Here is an 18215-nt window from a genome sequence, read left to right on the forward strand (position 1 = left end):
TTCTCTTGAGCTTATGGTAAAAAAAACAAACAAACCCACAAACAAAAAACCCCACATCCCAGCAAACCTGCAGCTTGTCCTAAACAGAGAGTTTAATTTCTGCAACGGGTTACTCACAAGGCATTTCAAGCACCAGCTACGCACGATGACATTCATTGATCTCACAGACAATTCTAGTTGGGTTCTTCGATGATGCTCATCGCCTTGATAACTGAGCACTCTCCGGAAGTGCATTGAGTGATGCAATTGTGTACAGACTTTATTTGTCTTTTCCATTTATGAATGATGCACTCTGGGTTTCTATCAGTGAACGCACGTCAAAGCAGCTCACTTTATGCTTGGAAGGGAAAATTGTAAGGTTTGCAGCGGTCCTGAGGTCCTCAGGGAATTTGCTCCACAAAGACTATAACAAAAATACAGTCTCTATGGTGTCATACCAGTCAGAATGGAAACTATGGTGACCAGAGATGGATGGTCTAGTAACATGGGCATTAGCCCACAGCGGGAAAGACCTAGGTTCCATTCCCTGCTCTGCTACATGCATCCTGTATGACCTTGGGCAAATCACTTCGCTACCTCCCAGGGATGTTGTGAGGATAAACGTATTGAAGATTGTCAGATAACATAGTAATGGGGGCACCACAGGTACTTCAGGTAGACAGAATAGCCTTGCATTACCAGAGTAGGTGCAATCTTGCCTGGATTGGTGGTGACTAAAATGTTGACTATCTTGGTGGCTTCTTCTCAGTACCTTTTAGAAGGCAGGTTTTTGGAAACAAGATCAGTTGCAGAGATGAGCAGCATCCTGATGGTTAGAGGATACAGGGGCAAGCTGGATTCTATTCCAGGCTCTGCCACTGACTTGCTATGAGCCCTTGGGCAAGTCACCTCCCAGCTGTGGGCCTCCCTTCCGTGAAATGCCAAGGATAGTTGGCTACAGTACCTCACAAGGCTGTTGTGAGGCTTCACTAGTTAGTGACTACAAGGGTTTTAGAGATCCTCACTGGGAAGGCAGGAAGAAGAGATAATAAAAGGTGTATTTCAGTCATGCTTGGCAACACAGATCAAAATGGGACCCTTGTAAAAACAGATAATCGCAATCCCTGCCCCAAAGAAATGAAAGTCTAAGGCCCTGTCTATATGAACAGTTAGTCTGTGGAAAGCTGGCGTGTAAGTCTCCCTTGCACTAACGGTCCATGATGACCCGCACTAAAAGTTCTCTTTAGAGGACTTTGATCTACTCCTGTTTCAACGTGGTATAGATCAAAGCATGCTAGAGCAGTGATCCTCAAGGTCTCCCAGGGGATACAGCTACTTGTTTCGATATTTGCCTGGTTTTACACCAGGCTACATAAAAAGTACTAGCGAAGTCAGTACAAACTAAAATTTCATACCGACAATGACTTGTTTATACTGCTGTATATACTATCCATTGAAATGTAAGTACAATATGTATATTCCAATCAATTTATTTTATAATTATATGGTAAAATGAGACAGTGCGCTGTTTTTCACTAACGGTGTGCTCTGACTCTTTTGTATTTTTGTGTCTGATTTTGTAAGCAAGTAGTTTTTAAATGAGGTGAAGCGTGGGGCATGCAAGACAAGTCAGACTCCTGAAAGGGGCACAGTGGTTTGGAAAGGTTGCCCTGGGCTAGGGAACTTTTAGTGTGTGGCAGCTGGGCCCACACGGACAGTTAGTACACGGCAGGCTTTCATGGGATTTCAATCCCAGCCGAAGAGGTGCAGATAGGGTGACCAGATGTCCCGATTTTATAAAGACAATCCCGATCTTCAGGGCTTTGCCTTATATAGGTGCCTATACTTCCCCACCACCACACCCGTCCCTATTTTTCACACTTGCTATCTGGTCACACTAGATTCAGGTAAGCAATCACACTGAGCAGCTTAGCTTTCTGAGGTTGGCCCAACACTGAACAGTGCGTACAAGACACCACTGGTCGCCCAGCAGTGGCAAGGAAGCGGAGTGTGAGGATCTGACTCAGGGAACCTGCGGCTTCTCCATGACTCAGCAAGCAGCTATTTTCATGCTGGTTCGGGTTGTGAGACAAGGCTGTCGCTACAGTTTAGTGCTGGTGGGCAGATGTTTTCCCCCTTCTTTGTAATTTTAGAAAGATCAGGAAGCCGTGAGACTCTTGCAGAAGTCTATACTTATATAATCAGTGAGTGAGCCAAACCCCATAACACACAAACCATATTTCAGTTGCCTGTCCGAAATCCCGGCAGAGAGAAACCAAATAAGTTGGTAACCAAGTAAGTAAATCTATAGCCACAGAGACTTTGTGGTCATCAGTTATTCCACTTCATGCAGCCATGAGGGGAACTCAAATCATATATTCAATGAAACAAGTCCCTAATGCCTGAGCAACTGGACAATCCCCACAGGCTGTGGTAACCTTGGACCTTATATCTAGAGCGGGGAAAATTGCTTGCAACAAAATCAGGCGAGCTTCCCCTGTCTTCAAGGTCTGGGGTTTCACTGTAGACTCAAAAAGCAGAGCAGGTAAGGCCAGGGCCCAGGTCATAACTGAATGTGCACTTTGATGATCTCCCGTCCCAATCCCATTTTGTTCACAAAACCGCCTCCCACTCAGCACCACTGACAGACTCTGCTCAGGAGATGCCTGCACGTCTGGGGTAATCAGGGAGCAATGAAACAAATGACTGAGATGCATTGGCAAAGGCAAAAGGTTGGAGGGTAGGAGCAGCACTGGGGTGCATTGATGGAGCCAAGTTTAGGAGCCGACTGGTATAATCAGGAGCATCAGCAGAGCAAGGAAGAGGTGGTTACTCAGCACTGGAATAGCAGGGAGGGTAGAAGATCACCTACAGCACAGTACTACTAGCCTGTCCATCTTTACCACTGTAGAGTACAGAGGCTCTAACTGAGATCAGGATTCCATTAGGACATGGACTGTTTCTCACTATATATCCATCCATACAGTTCCTAACACCAAGAATTTACTGTATTAAATAGACAAAACAGACAACAGATGGGAGAAAGGATACCTTATTATCCCCATCCAGATGGGAACTGAAGCAGAGGGAGACTAAGTGACTTGACCAAGGTAACACAGGGAAGTCTGTAGCAGAGGTGAGGACTGAACCCACATCTTCTGAGTCCTAGTCCAGTGCATTAACTACAAGAACAAATCCCCACTTAGTCTACAGAGGGTTTCCAATTATCTCTGATGCAGCAGTTATTGGTCACTACTGATCTGATGGAAACAATGGCCTGATCTGATGCAGCAGTTTCACTGGTCCCATGTTCCTATGTGAGGCAAAAGAGCCATGAAGGAATGACTGCTATGTTATAAAGAAGGGGTAGTAGAACCATCCCAAGTCTTCACCCAGAACTTGAACTCAGCATACCAAGATTGTCATTAAAAAGTCAAAATTCTCCTCCTCTAAAGGTAAGGGAGTGAGAAGAACATCTCAGAGAACACTTTGTGGTAATGGTGGGTAAATGCTGACTTTTTAAATGCGGGCCAGTATGTCTGAGATTAGAACAAATTCAGCATCTTCTTGGGCTTGCTTTATTTTTGCTGCACTGCCATGTTCTGAACAAGATCGGGAACTGGAATGTAAAAATGCTGCTGAATAAGAACATAAAAATGGCCAACTGGGTCAGACCACTGGGCCATCTAGCCCAGTGTCTGTTTTCTGACAGTGGCCGATGCCAGGTGCTTCAGAGGGAATGAACAGAACAGGTAATCATCAAGTTACCCATCCTCTGTCTCCCATTCCCAGCTTCTGACAAACAAAGGCTAGGGAGACTTCAGAGCATGGTTTCGCATCCTGCCCATCCTGGCTAATAGCCACTGATGAACCTGTCCTCCATGAATTTATCTAGTTCTTTTTTGAACCCTTTTATAGTGTTGGCCTTCACAACATCCTCTGGCAAAGAGTTCCACAGGTTGACTGTGCATTGTGTGAAGAAATGCTACCTTTTGTTTGTTTCAAACCTGCTGCCTATTAATCTCATTTAGTGACACATAGTTCTTGTGTTATAAGAAGGAATAAATAACACTCCCTTATTTACTTCCTCCACACCAGACATGATTTTATAGACCTCTATCATCTCCCCCACTTAGCTGTCTCTTTTCCAACCTGAAAAGTTCCAGTTGTATTAATCTTTCCTCAGATGGAAGCTGTTCCATACCACTAATCATTTTAGTTGCCCTTTTCTGTACCTTTTCCAATTCTAATATATCTTTTTGGAGATGGAGTGACCAGATATGCATACAGTATTCAAGATGTAGGTGTACTATGGATATTTTCTGTCTTATCTATCCCTTTCCTTAGGATTCCCAACATTCTGGTAGCTTTTTTAACTGCCGCTGCACATTGAGTGGATGTTATCAAAGAACTATCTATAGTGACTCCAAGATCTCTTTCTTGAGTGGTAACAGCTAATTTAGACCCCATTATTTTATAGATGTAGTTTGGATTATGTTTTCCAATGTGTATTACTTTGCATGTATCAATATTGAATTTAAACCTGCCATTTTGTTGTCCAGTCACCCAGTTTTGTGAGATCCCTTTGTAACTCTTCCCAGTCTGCTTTGGACTTAACTATCTTGAGTAGATTTGTATCATCTGCAGATGTTGCCACCTCACTGTTTACCCCTTTTTCCACATCATTTATGAATATGTTGAACAGTACCGGTCCCAGTACAGACCCCTGAGGGACACCACTATTTATGTCTCTCCATTCTCAAAACTGACCATTTATTCCTACCCTTTGTTTCCTATCTTTTAACCAGTTACTGAACCAGGAGAGGACCTTCCCTCTTATCCCATGACAGTTTACTTTGCTTAAGAGCATTTAGTGATGACCATGTCAAAGGCTTTCTGAAAATCTAAGTACACTCTATCCATTGGGTCACCCTTGTCCACATGCTTTTTGACCCCCTCAGAGAATTCTAATAGATTGGTGAGGCATGATTTCCCTTTACAGAAACCATGTTGACTCTTCCCCAACAAAACATATTCATCTATGTGTCTGATCCAATAGAATTCTATTTACTAAATAAAATTATGGCTCAAAAAAGATATACTAAAAAAATAGTGTAATGGCACTAAAGAAAATAGTTTTTGGCAAATTATAGCAAAACTGGACCTCATCTGAGGCCTTGGGATAACATCCCAGAGAGCAGAATACCAGAGACCAAAGCAAACAAGAGATGGCATGTTTTGAGGACCTTTCCTCAGGGCATGTTTGATAAAAACCTCTCCTCAAATTTTCTCTTGAGTTGGATTTTGTCATAATTAACCTCAAAGGCAGTGCAGCTGTCACACAAGGCACAGGAGAAATGAGGTGAGTAAACAGTAATGGAGAGCGCTGTATTTGTGCTGGCAGAGGCATCCTGCCGGGAAGCAATTCTAAGCCAGGCAGTGGCAAAGGTGATTGACTCTAAGTGGTCTTCCAATTGCCATAATAAGCCTATTTGGATGGCTCAGATAAGTAGGGATTCAACTGTTGTTTTACTCTGTCCATGGGTATTTAGGGGGAGAAGGCTGATGTGGCTCGATACGTTAAATCCATAACACTACACTATTGTTATCCCCATTTCACAGAAGGGGGGGAGGAAAGCACAGGAGTTATAGTAGCCGGCCCCGGGACATGGCCAGTGTGGCAGCTGGGTCCTGCCAAGTAGATGGCTACAATCTCATTAAAAGGTCCCATCCCCCACAAACCACTAAGTTGTCAAACCAAAGGCAAAGAACAAACCCAACTACAGCATAGGGTCTGGTGCCAATGCAAAGTTATTCTTATTGGCCTGTACAGAGCTTGCACTAAGGTTACTGACCCCAGGTCCTATGTTCTGGCCTCAGGATACTAATGGAATAGGGATGTAAGTAGGATTAAATATGGACAAGAGACAGACCCATGCTATGCTGATACAGACATGCTTATGAGAGAGATGATAGACTGATACGGTGTGTGATCAATTCACATACTATGCACACACATATAGTGCATATATATTTACTGTAGAATAGAGAGAACCTATCTGTATATTTCTGTACAGACAGGTGCAATTCACGCGCACACCGTGTGGTGCAGTAGGTTTCTGTGTATTGTCACAAGTAGCACAAGTAGCAATGCCTATATTTAAGGCTGCCTAACATTTCCCATGATTAGACCCAGTTTTCAGTTGTGCATGCCAAATTTTAACCACTCAGGCTGCAATTTTTTCACATTGGGACATCTGCCTCAGGAGCTGATTCTTTTTTTGGGAGGGAAAGGGGGGGAGAAGCTTCACTGAAAACAGTTCAGCCATTTCAGAGGACAGAATTAGAGGAAAATGCCTTAGTGGTAAGATTTAAATAAATAAATAAATAAATAGAAAACATGGGTAAAACATTTCTATGAGATGCTCTAGCACCTCCAAGCTTTGGAGCGAGGACTGAAATTTAGCAGGGGGTCACCCTGGTGTCAGAGTTGTGTCTCTTGCCCTCCCTGTGGAAAAATCAGTCCAAAATTTGGCCAGTTTGCACACGCACAGTGGAGGCTTATTAGAGTTTGGCAGATAAATTCTTCGAAAGATTACATCCGCATTGAGCACGCTCTATCCCCTTACAGCTCCTAAATGCTGACCAGACTGTGCCTGAGCCATCTCCAACAGAGCCACCGAGCATGCTCCAGTGCAGAGTTTCAGGGACTGAGAGCAGGACTTTCCCTACAATTTCTCTTCCCAACGGCCAGGGGTCATTGTGGCACGGAACACCAGAACTGAGAGCAGGGAGACAGTCTCTCCTCCGCACTCGATGTGCCCAGACAGCAGCCTGAAAAAAGGTTAATTAGCCAGGCCCTGGTCACAGAGGGACGAGGGAGTTTTCAGTTTGCTTTTTTAAGGACTTAGAAAATTACGTACAAAACAGCGTAGTAAGAGAAAGTTTAAAAAGTAGGAAAAATACTATGTGATCATGTAGTTAAAGACTATACCACAATGCGCACATACAACGCAGCTGAATTAACCCTGCTATTTCCTAATCTTTGAGTGTTTGTTGTTGCAACTTGAATGTCCATGCACGCACACACAGTTATGTGTATTTAATTGTATCTAGTCTGTATGCGTAGAAAACCCTCCCCAGCCTTGTTTATACAGACAATACTGTGTCCTCCTTCAAACCCCCATTCAAGACCAACTTTTCCTGCAATGCCTACGAGAAATTGCCAACTGATAGTAGCCAAATACAGGATGGCTGATATTTAGGGGTATTTTATATTTTGAAACCATATAAATGATTTGGAAGCCTCAGGTTGTGCATAGCGGGTCTACATGTATGCGTGGTGTTGTTAGTCTTTCTATCCCATTGGTGTTTATATCAACTTGTTGCATCTGGTCTTGAATTAGACTGTAGGCTCTTGGAGGCAGGGATTGTCTCTTCCTGGGGGTCTGTACAGCACCCAGCCCAATGGGGCTCTGAGCCTGATGGCACAGTTGGACTCTACCCCACTTAAAACAACACATTTGTGTTACAGTAGCACCCAGAGGCCCTAACTAATAACTCCTCATTGCTAAGCACAGTACACACACACACACACACACACACACACACACACACAGAGACAGTCCCTGCCTTCCAGATCTTACAATCTAAACAGAGAAAGGACAAAGAAGGAAAGCGACTTGTCTAAGGTTTTACAGCAGGCTGTGGCCAAGCTGGGACAAGAACGCAGCTCTCCTGATTGCCAGCACAGTACCCAAGCCACTAGACTACTCTCCCAGCTGTCCATTTTATATGCACACTCTCCCAACACACAGATCTCCTGTCTATGCACGTCTATATATTATAATCTCCTTCGGTGCATGTTTTATACACACACTCATTCTGATGGCTCTCAGGGTTATAAATTCACATCAAAACTTACTCCACTTACCCCATCCTTTGCCAATGCCAGCAGAATAGGCACATTACACACTCAAGTTCCATTGTTGAGGGCACTTTTAATAGTTCAGTGGTCATTGCATTCAATTTAGCGTCTGAATAGATGCTTCCAAGACATCCTAAAGCGATAAAGTGCCGAGAATCCTGAGGCTCGTGCTGCAGCTGCATAAGGGGGTTGCTTCATCTGACTGTTTTGCCGCTAAAGCTTTCTTGGATTTAAATGTGCACTTCCACACACAAACACATTTAAATGAGCTGCTGTCAAGACTGCCTTCACAATGCCACTCTCTCAACAGCTTGCTGCGCTGTAAAGCACATCTGTAGAGAGCGGATTCACTCTCCTTTCATAAATATCCTCTCCGGTGAGATCCTCAGACATCAACAGGAGCTGCAGGTGCTCAGCGCTGCTCAGGATCTGGCCCTTTGTTTGCACATATAAACATTTGGTGCTATCAACAATCATTCTAGAGCACCCACAACTGGGGCGAGGTAATTGCTTAGCTGCTCACAGAGCCTCGTTAGTGAAGATCTATAGCTGCAAAGAATTAGCTTTGCTAAGGGGATGGGTGGAACACAGACAAACCACACCCAGGACCACTTCCCAGGCCCTTTCAGATTTCAAGTGAAAGGGGGGGTTACAAGCGTGAATCCCGGGATCCAAGATAATTAATGATTTCCAATCTGGGTCAGATCAACCAGAACCAAGCTACTTATTTTTCAGTTCTGCTTCAGGTGCAACCAAGATGTCACCACCAAACACAACTCTGATCCAGATCCAAACACCATCTACTTTGTTCATCATCTGCTGAACGGCAGCTGTGCATGAAGCGAGGGGTCCTTCTAGGTGGGGGATGTTAGAAGGGTTGTTACTGCTCATCCACAGAATCCTAGAAATTAGAGATGGGATCCTAGATATCACAGTAGAAAGGTCACCAGATGGCTGTACAGATAGAAAAGAGCTGGATCTACTAAGGCATCTATTCCATGTGCAGCATTGTTCCCCAAAGTACACTTAGTGCAGAGTTACTCCCATCACTTCTGTCCCTCACTTTCCCCCTCTTTGCACTTCCTCACCTACCTCACAGGGGTGTGGGATTCTGTAGCTACTGTTTGGAAAGTGCTTTGAAGATGTAGAACATTTTATAATTGCCAAACACTGTAACAAGCCAAGTGTGTGTGTGTGTGTGTGTGTGCGCGTGCAACTGTGTGTGCGTGTACACACCCACGTACCACTGCCCTCTGTGGGAGGCAATCAGAACTGATTAACCTTTAATCATAAGCTCCCTACTGCTGACAGAGATTCTCCTTTAGTTCAAGCCATAGGAGGCCTTTATTTAGGGACAGGAGGATTCAAGTTTGATTCCCAATGTTGCTGTGAAGTTCTGAGGAGCCAGGAGATGCAGCTTAGTGACAGCTGTGGAGTCTTAGGTGGCCGTGGATGGACTAGAGTATTATCTGGCAAATACTAGGACTGGGAGGGCATCTGAAAGCAGCTCTGCAATTTGCTCTAGTTTCAAAAGTTAACTTCTATAAAACTCATGCTAAGACTGCAAGGGGTTGGGGTGATAATCCAGTATATATTCCTGAAGGCAGGACTGGGGGTGAAAATCCAGTACATATTCCTGAAGGCAGGACTGCTTAATGTAAAACATCACTGGCTGGAAACCATGCACTGGGGGCAGCCTCATGGAGAAAAATTGCCTGCAAGTTCTGCTGCCTTGCTGGTTTTAAAAAATAAACGTAATCAGCAAAACAAATGTAAAGCTAAAATGAGAACCGTGGAATCCCTCTGCAGAGCAGCCTGCCTCATAGAATCCTGCTGCCTTTCTCCTCACTGTCAAAAAGCGCTAGACCAGTGTTACAACCTAAACATTGGGGAACCCTAAAAGCTGTCATACAGACCAAATCATTGGCTCATCCAGTTCCACATCCCAGCTCCTAACACACTGGATGCTACTGGCCCAAACTCACATCTTCCCCTTGCTTCAAAAGCACAAGTCCCCTACCACTCAAAGCTAAAAGAGAGTCCCCATTAGTGGTCTGCAGTATAGGGGCCATGGCTCCTTACACACTTACGCAGATTTAGTTTCATTTAATTCCAAACAACAGTGATGATCTGGGATTAAATACACAGATGCAAGAGTTTCTCTGCAGTACAAGGGGTGAACAGGACAATTCTCCACTGATGCATATTGTTGATCATACCGTCTTCCCTCCCCCCACCAACCTAGCTCCCCTTCACCTCGAAAAGTTCTTTTCCGTATAGAAAGTTCCTTCTTACTGGCTCCATGAAACAAGGTAACACTCCATCCACAGTTCGGATGGTATGACCTGTGCAGGAGAGCAAATGCTATTGCAGCTGAAAACTATGACATCAGAGTGGAGAGTCTCCACACGGCCCCAAGAAATAAAAAAGGAACTTTTCCTCTCCCCCAGACTCTGCACCCACAGTTCCAGCACATCTCACCGCCAAAGGGACTTGAAAAGGAAAGCAGAGGAGGCCTACATGATCTGGATTTATTATGGAAATTCATCTTCTGATGAGAGCTCTGCACTTGCTTGATCGACCTGCCTTCCACCATGGTTGCACATGTTGCACACATCCTGACAAGGGAAAAAACAAAAAACAAAAAAAAACAGGGCATGGAGAAAAGAAAAGGAAAACGCCATGACCAAGGTTCCCAAAAAATGAGTTGGGATTTTGGGTGTCTCAGCTTGGGGCACCTGCAAGGGGTTTGCTTTTCAGAAAGTGCAGAGCTCCTGCCCTCTGAAAATCAGAGCCTCAAGAAGGGTTGCTAGTTAGGCCCCCACAATGATTAGTTGCTTTTGAAAATCTTGGGCACTAGCTCTCGCAGGCCAGTACTTGCCAATGGAAGCCCTTCCGCAACCAGAACAGCTCAAAGGGTAGCAGAGGAGACAGTGTGCGAGTTAGACTGGCACACCAGCTACTTTCAGTCCCCCTATTTGCTGGGCGCATGCGTGCGTGCTAACGAAAGGGGTTTGTATTCGTACAGCACCTAGCACAATCCTGATTGGTGCCTTTGATCAATACCACGACACAACTAATGGATCGCTAAGGGCCAGAGCAAGGGTATGGGAACTGGGAGTGTTTCTACACAGCAGCTGGGAGGCGCAATACCCAACATGGCTCAATACACACCTGTTAGCTCTGCTTGGGCTAGAGCCTAAAAACAGCAGCATGGCCACGGTGGCTTGAGCTAATCACCCAGTACAATTCGGCCCGAGCCCGACCCCCTCTGTACCTGCCGGGGCAGCTAGCCTGTGCTGCCGTGGCCACGCTGCTCGTTTTCAGCACTAGCTTGAACGGAGACAGCATCTGTCGACCTGTGCTGGGAATTACACCTCCCAGCCAGGGACATCCCCTGAGCACCAGTGCAGGGGGGGAGCGTAGCTTGGCTGATGTTAACCCTTTGTTCACTAGAGAACAGATTCCAGGTAAGGGCTATAAAGTGCCTGCTTGGGGCTTTTGGAAAGGTCAGAGCCAGGGCCAGAGGGCTGGGTTGAACCCCAGGTTAGCGGAGTTCTCTGCTGCTTGCTGCAGGCCTTCTCCTCTGCCGTAACCCCGCTCATTGCCGCCGGCCTGGCATGACAAAAGAAATGGGGGAGGGCATTCAGTAAAGCTGCCGTTTGGAAACGCTTTTTATCCCAGCTTTCAGTTGCATTCATTTCTAAGGAACTTCTTCCTTGCAGGTCAGGTTGCTTGCTGGACCCTCATGCAAAATGAATGAAAAAAAGGGGGAGGGGGTGTGAAGTGCCCCCTTACACTCCAGCACGGGATACTCAGTCACATAACAGCATGAGGGGGGGGGGGGGAAACAGCATCTGGCCTCATCTACTCTTAAACCGTAGATCAATATAGCTACTGTGCTGGGGAGAGTGAAAACCCACCCCCCGAGTGGCTGCGCTGCCCTAATCCCGGGCATAGACTCCGCTGGGTTGAGGGAAGAATTCTTTCCCCACCCTAGCTACTTGGTGGGGTTACTACAGAAAAACCCCACCCATAGCTGTAATCTGTGTCTACACTATGGGGTTACAACCGCATGGTTCAGGCGCCGAGGGGCTGCTATTGCCACCCAGAGGGGAGGACAGCGCATGGAACCTTGGCTAATCCCACGCAACGCAGAAGCCCGCCAGGGCAGGGAAAATAACCTGCATGAGATCTGGGGCTGGCGTGGCTTACTGCCCCTGCCCAAAGCAAGTTGGAAGAAATGGGGGGGGGTTGAGGAACGAATGCATCACCATCCAGGTCAACACAATTAACCACTGCCCCTAACTGAGAGCTAAGGATTTTCCTCAGACCCAAGACGGTGGGAGGAAGAGGGGCAGTGAAATCTGGGTAGCGTGACTCTACCAGTTCCCCACCAAATCTCATATCCCCTACATGACACCCCCCGCGAGGGATGTCCTTTGAATTACAGCGTCACCCTCTAAACGACACTGTGGCAACGTGGACTACAGAGTCTGGGCGGATCCTGGGACGGGTGTGAAAGGAAGCACTGGGAACCCTTCCCCAAAGTGTGGGCCAGGACTATAAACAGGATCTTTATCCTAAATGTAAAAAAAAAAATAAATAAATAAAAGGAGACCCAAACAGATGCAGATCTACGCCCAATGTTAAAGCACGCGCATACACACACACAATTTTAATTCATCTCACAAGATGAATCAAAGGCTGAGGGCTGCCTGGCATCAGCTCTGGAGATGTGCCAATGACAGCAATTCTTGACAGCCCTTAATAACACCACTTACCAAATCTAGCGCGGGAGGGCTTTGGGGGTGTGGGGAAGACGTACGATTCTATTAGAGGCTGGTTCTTAATCAATCTCAGCATCCATGCCAAAATGTGTTTCAATCAAGCGCTGATGGCTACATAATTGCAGCCCACGCTTGGACCTGGGAGTCTAACAGCCAAGAGAGGGCACAACGGGGAAAGCAAACAAGGCGAGCTCAAGTGGTGGGGGAGGGGGCCGGGTTCCACAGCTTAAAGGATATTTGGGATATCAAGAAGTGCTGTGTTCTGGATGTTACGGACTTCAGAGAACAGCTTACATTTTCTCTGCCTTAGAGGGATGTAAAAACGTCACACACAGGTTGATCTCTAACACACTTTCTACTGTCTTGCAGCATCTTTGTTTTTAACTCTTCCTTTGTATCGAGACTGGTCCCAGAGGCAGTGATCTACCCCTCTACGGCAGAAGAGGATAGGAAGAAAACATGCCTAGTGCCGGACAATGTTCCCAGATTCTATGCCTGGTTCTGCGGTTGACTCAAGATGCGACCCAGAGCACGCTACTTCATGTTCTGTGCCGCAGTTTCCCCACCTATAACAATGGGGACAATAATCCCTACCTGCTCCTGGCTATGTTGAGAGGCTCACTTAATATGTGTAGAGTGTCGCAAGCTCCTCAAATGAAAGGTGCTATAGAAGTGCAGTGTATTATGATTATTTACTTCAAGCTAAGAAAGTGCCTATTTCACATACCACCACCTGGAGTGAAAAATCATGCATGCAAAGTACAGAGACTGCACCAAAGAGGAAATGGAAATTGACTTGATAGATGCTTTCCCCTTCTAATGGATAATACTTACCTAATTATGCCCGCTTGCTATTTCCTTTTCCTGAACTCTTTGAGAAATTATGTATATAGAAATTAGTCTTAAAGTTGCTATTTTCCTTCAGACTCCTCCCTTTGAGCCATTTGTCTAGTGAAATAAAGCTAAGGAGACAATTCCATTATGGAGAGGGAAAAATAGATTTGGTTTTTGACACGCATTGTCTTAGCTTTTTCTTCCGCTGCGTGAAATTTGCTTCTCTTTTCCCCCATCCCCTCTCCCCACTGAAGGCTGCTCTGAGTCTCTCTTGTCTCCATGTTGACTAGATGTTAATAAAATGTTATGACACTGCCCCGCTGTAATAAAGCTCCACGCAAAGATGCTGCTACTCAGGTGGCTCAAAAGCCACCATGGCTAAGGCGAGATGCTGCTGGAATTGGTAAATGAACACAGAGTTCAGGACAAGCAGTATACGGCTGTAAAGATGTAAGATTATGGCAGGAAACAGCACTGTGCTCAGCTGTGATTTGGAGAGTCACTTTAAAGGTGACACTGTCATGGTTGGTAGGACCCAAACTATGACCTACATCTTTATTATAACAGATTGCAAAATTCATGTCATTCTTTAGATGAATTTTCTTCAAGCAAACATGTTCACACCAGCAGCCCAGTGATCAAAAGCCAATCTTCAACCACAAACCACAGCGATGCAGTCCAGCACTCGTGAGCAAACCCATAACGAACATACAGACTAGTACCCTGCAGCCTCACATTTTTGGGAACCTGTAAAACAAAACAAGTCCGCACACGAGCAACCCCATTAAAAACAAGTCAGATTGTCAGTGAATCTGAGCCCGCCGGAGCTACCCTAAAGTAACAAACCAGGAGAACAACAAAATGAAAGCCTAAAGGTGTGAAAGTAAGACAGAACTCGGTATCGGTTTTGCAAAAATGAAGGGTACTGCATGGGGGCAGGGTGAACTTAGTATAAATGCACATTGCCATGGAATGCAGGGGGCTGGCTGCAGAATTCGGGACCCTCAGAACATGGAGCTGGAAGCGTCTTTTAGTCCAGTCACCGGCTATTGGAGGCAACCCCATCATATAATCCCATTCATAGACTTCTCGGGTCCATTTTAACCCCAATGAAGTTGTTTCCCCCCCCCCACACACACACACACACTTCCTCCCAGCAGGCTGTTCCAGCACCTCACTCCTCTGATGGTCAGAAACCTTTTTCTAATTGCCAGGCTAAATGTATTCAGGGCCAACTTCTACCCATTTGTTGTTGTGCCAACATTGTCCTTTAGCCAACATTGTTTATGGCCCTTGTGTATTTAAAGAGCGCAATTAGCCTTCATTTGGCTGGGCTAAATAAGCCAAGCTCCTAGGTTCTCCATTCCCCTGATCATCCTGACAGCCCTTGTCCACACCTGTTCCTATCTGAATTCAATCCAGTCATGAGATCACAGCCAAGGGCTCATTCTGCAAGATGCTCTGTGACTTTTGATGAGGGCTGAGCACCCTCCGCTGCTGTTAACTTCATTGGGACATGAGAGTTCTCAGCACCTCTCAGGATCAGACCCTAGCTCAGTGAGAATCCTCAGCAAGATTTTGCCCTCGAACACCACTGAATTCTGGGAGACATGGTGCTATATTGAACACCTCCCCTACCCCCCCCCCCCCCCCCCCCCGATGTTTTGGTTCCCAAATCAGAAGGAACCCATTTTCCCAGCTCAAACTCAGATGCCACTGAAACCTCCTAGGGACCCAGATCTCGCCAGATTTCCACCAGTTGAATGGAGAGTTTATGAAAACAGTACGAACCCTAGCCTCTAACGTAAACCCTACCCCTTCAGATCCGAACCAGAACCCTACTCCAATCCCAGACCCTGCTTCCTTGGCCCATCTCTCAAGGACAACAAAAAACTCAGCTTTAGCAAAAAGGGGAATATAACTTCAAAAGGCACCAAATGCACCTTACGAAATAGCAGCAGTGATGATGGCTGGAGAACTAAGTGCCTTTTCTCTGCTGGGTGTTACTTCTGGACTGATTTGAGAGAAATGGGGTGCTTTAAATACATTCAGAGACCCACACAGTCCTTTAAGAGACACCTCCACCCTCTATATGGCTGGAAAGAACAAGTCTAAATCAGAGCTGTAACAGGCAGGAGAAATGTGTGTTGCTGTGTCAGTGGGAGACATGACCACAGACAGAGCTCAAACAGCACTGCAACATTGGATATCCCACTCACAACCATGCAGGCAGGGAGCTCTGCCTGCGTCAGCACAAATCCCAGGCATGGCTCAGTAACAACTCAGAGTCACTGCCGTAAAACCAAGCAACCCAGCCACCCACAACACTGGGAACAATCAAATGCTCCCCAGTGCAGGGACAGCTCATTTTCAAGTCTCTCCGTTAGCCTTGGGATCTGAGGGTTAGTCTGATCCACCTCCATTACAAGTGGTGGTCAGTTCAGCAAACTTGGAGGTCACACGTGGAAGCAGCTCTTTCAGCTATAACTCAATGAAGGGATTTTCATCCTGGATCACATCACTGGTCCACCTAAATCCAGTCTCCTACCCTCTGCTGCACTAGACCACTGGGCCATCCAATCTTGCATCGCACCTCCTGCCACACCAGCTTAGCTCACTGGTCCATCAGCGCTGGTATCCTGCCTCCACACTGTAGCTATTAACATATGCTTCAGAGAGGCAAATTAAATCCTACACTCCACCAGGCCAATTGCTCAATGCTGCAAAAGCGGGGTAGAAAAATCCTTTCCTCTCTTGACCAGGCATGCCTGGAAACTCAAGATCAGAGTGTCCTTTTCTTAGCCTGCATAAACTGCACAAGGCTCTGAGGTCCGTATCCAGGGGGTTAGCCAGACATGACCTTCTGGCAGGGCCTCTGGCTGACAAGGGACGGGGTGGGCCAACTGAAAAACCCGAACTTCCGGCTTCCAGCCATGTGACCGGAAGCAGGAAGTTTGGGAAGCCACCAGCCGAGAAAGCTCCAGCCGCACAGGTTGTTTAGGCAGAGCTTGGGTGGGCCTGCTTGTTTCAAAGTGGGTGGGTCCCGGCCCACCCGTAGCTATGCCCCTGGCCATATCACATTCAGCCCTTTTAAAGCAGTCTCGCAGACCCGCTGCAAGACACACAGGATGTTGCTCTAGCACCCAGGAAGCCTTTTTCTGGAAATTTTTCAGCAGGCTCCTTGGAGACAAGAGCGGGGTGAAGAAGAGAACAAGTCCTCGCCACTGACCTCGATTCCTGGCAACGCTAGTTCGTCCACACACGGACTCAGCTGCAGCAGTGAAACAAAGGGAGCAAATTGCTCCCAGGGCACCCGTCCTGGCATCTTTCTGCAGAGAGGACAGTGAGTCAGACTCCTCCCCTCATCCACACCTGGTTCCTTGGCACCGTGTGGAACCTCAGGAGGACTCCAGTGGGAACTAAATGCGAAACTTACAGGTGGTACAAAGGGCAGTGGGGATCCTGGTTCCACTGAACGTCAACGCACCCTTTGTAAATCTGCCCTTCGTTTTCTGGCCCCACTGACTCACTCATCGGAAGGCCCCTGGGGGTGTTCCTGAGCTGTCTGGCAGATCGAGGAGGGGTGATGCTAATGGGGCATGAAAGACAATTAGAGAGGATTTCCTGGATTGATCTCGTGGTTTATTTTTCGTTGTAAGGGAGCTAATGCAGCTTTGCCGAGAAGTCAGTAGCAATGATTGATGAGATTTCCTGGGCCTTGATAAACCCATCAAAGATGCTTAAAAGCGGCAGTGACTCCTGCTGCAGGAGGGAAGTTTTCTTAAGAGCTCTGTGTAGTCCTAGCCAACGCAGATACAAAGGGACGTTAGGCCAGCGGTGCTGACACACACGACACCTCCACCTAATAGAAGAGGGTAGTGGTGGGGTAGATCCCAGTCATAAAGGGTCACCAAGGCCTTTGTGACACAGGAACTCCTGTGGTCTAACACCTCCGTAGTTAGATGTAGAAAACATGATAGGCACCAGCTAACCCACAAACACTTGGAAGCGTATGGGACAGGACCCAGGAGTCCAAACACACTGCCACTGACATGCAGCGTTCCGTGGGGCCTGGCGGTTTTCTCACTTGCGTAGCTACTAGCGGCAACCGTGACAGCGTCCATTCCTGGGCAGCGGATTTGCATGAGGTCAAGCATTAGCCCCAACCATCACGACGCCAGGATCACAGAGGACTTTACTGCCTCCAGACTTTCCACGTCACGCAACCACCTTGTTAGCAGAGGCAGAAGCCAGGAATCTCCTGCTGCCAACGCTCAGCCACGTAAGTGACGAGAATCAACCTTAGCACCTGGCACTACGGAAACATACCACCTGCACGGCAGCCACGAGCGGGGACACAAACGGTGGAGCAGGTCTGGTTCCATCCAGCAGAGGGCAGTAGCGTATCCACACGTTCCAGGACCCGTTCCCGAGGTCAGCAATTCCCCCCATGACTTCCACAGGAGCGGCAGGTGCTCAGCCCCGCTCAGGGTGAGGACTTTGGACAATTCACCACCCAGCCTCACCCTGGGGAAGGGAGTGGTTCCAGGTGTGACACTGCAGCACCTCCTGCTGATCGTCGAGTCCCAGGGTTCCCATGTGATGTCTGGCAGTGTCGCTGGCGGGCGGATGGAGGAGTGACTCAAGAACATCTCTGAACATATGACGGAGAGCAGAATTTGGCC

The 18215-nt window shown here is 46.9% G+C and overlaps 1 protein-coding gene across 2 annotated transcripts in view; it reads right to left on the reverse strand.

Annotated features, from left to right (window-relative positions):
- Window positions 1-8287, reverse strand: part of PLXNA4 (plexin A4) — a 583803-nt gene extending 575516 nt beyond the window's left edge. For both annotated transcript variants that reach the window (XM_067534998.1, XM_067534999.1), the window contains exon 1: window positions 7913-8287. The gene's annotated coding sequence lies outside the window, so the exon portion shown is untranslated. The remainder of the gene's footprint in view (window positions 1-7912) is intronic.
- Window positions 8288-18215: the final 9928 nt, after the last annotated feature.

This window comes from Emydura macquarii, unplaced genomic scaffold (genome assembly GCF_026122565.2).
Source record: "Emydura macquarii macquarii isolate MOO-44397 ecotype Brisbane River unplaced genomic scaffold, CSIRO-AGI_Emac_v2 contig_3470, whole genome shotgun sequence".
In the NCBI taxonomy this organism is placed as follows: domain Eukaryota; kingdom Metazoa; phylum Chordata; order Testudines; family Chelidae; genus Emydura; species Emydura macquarii.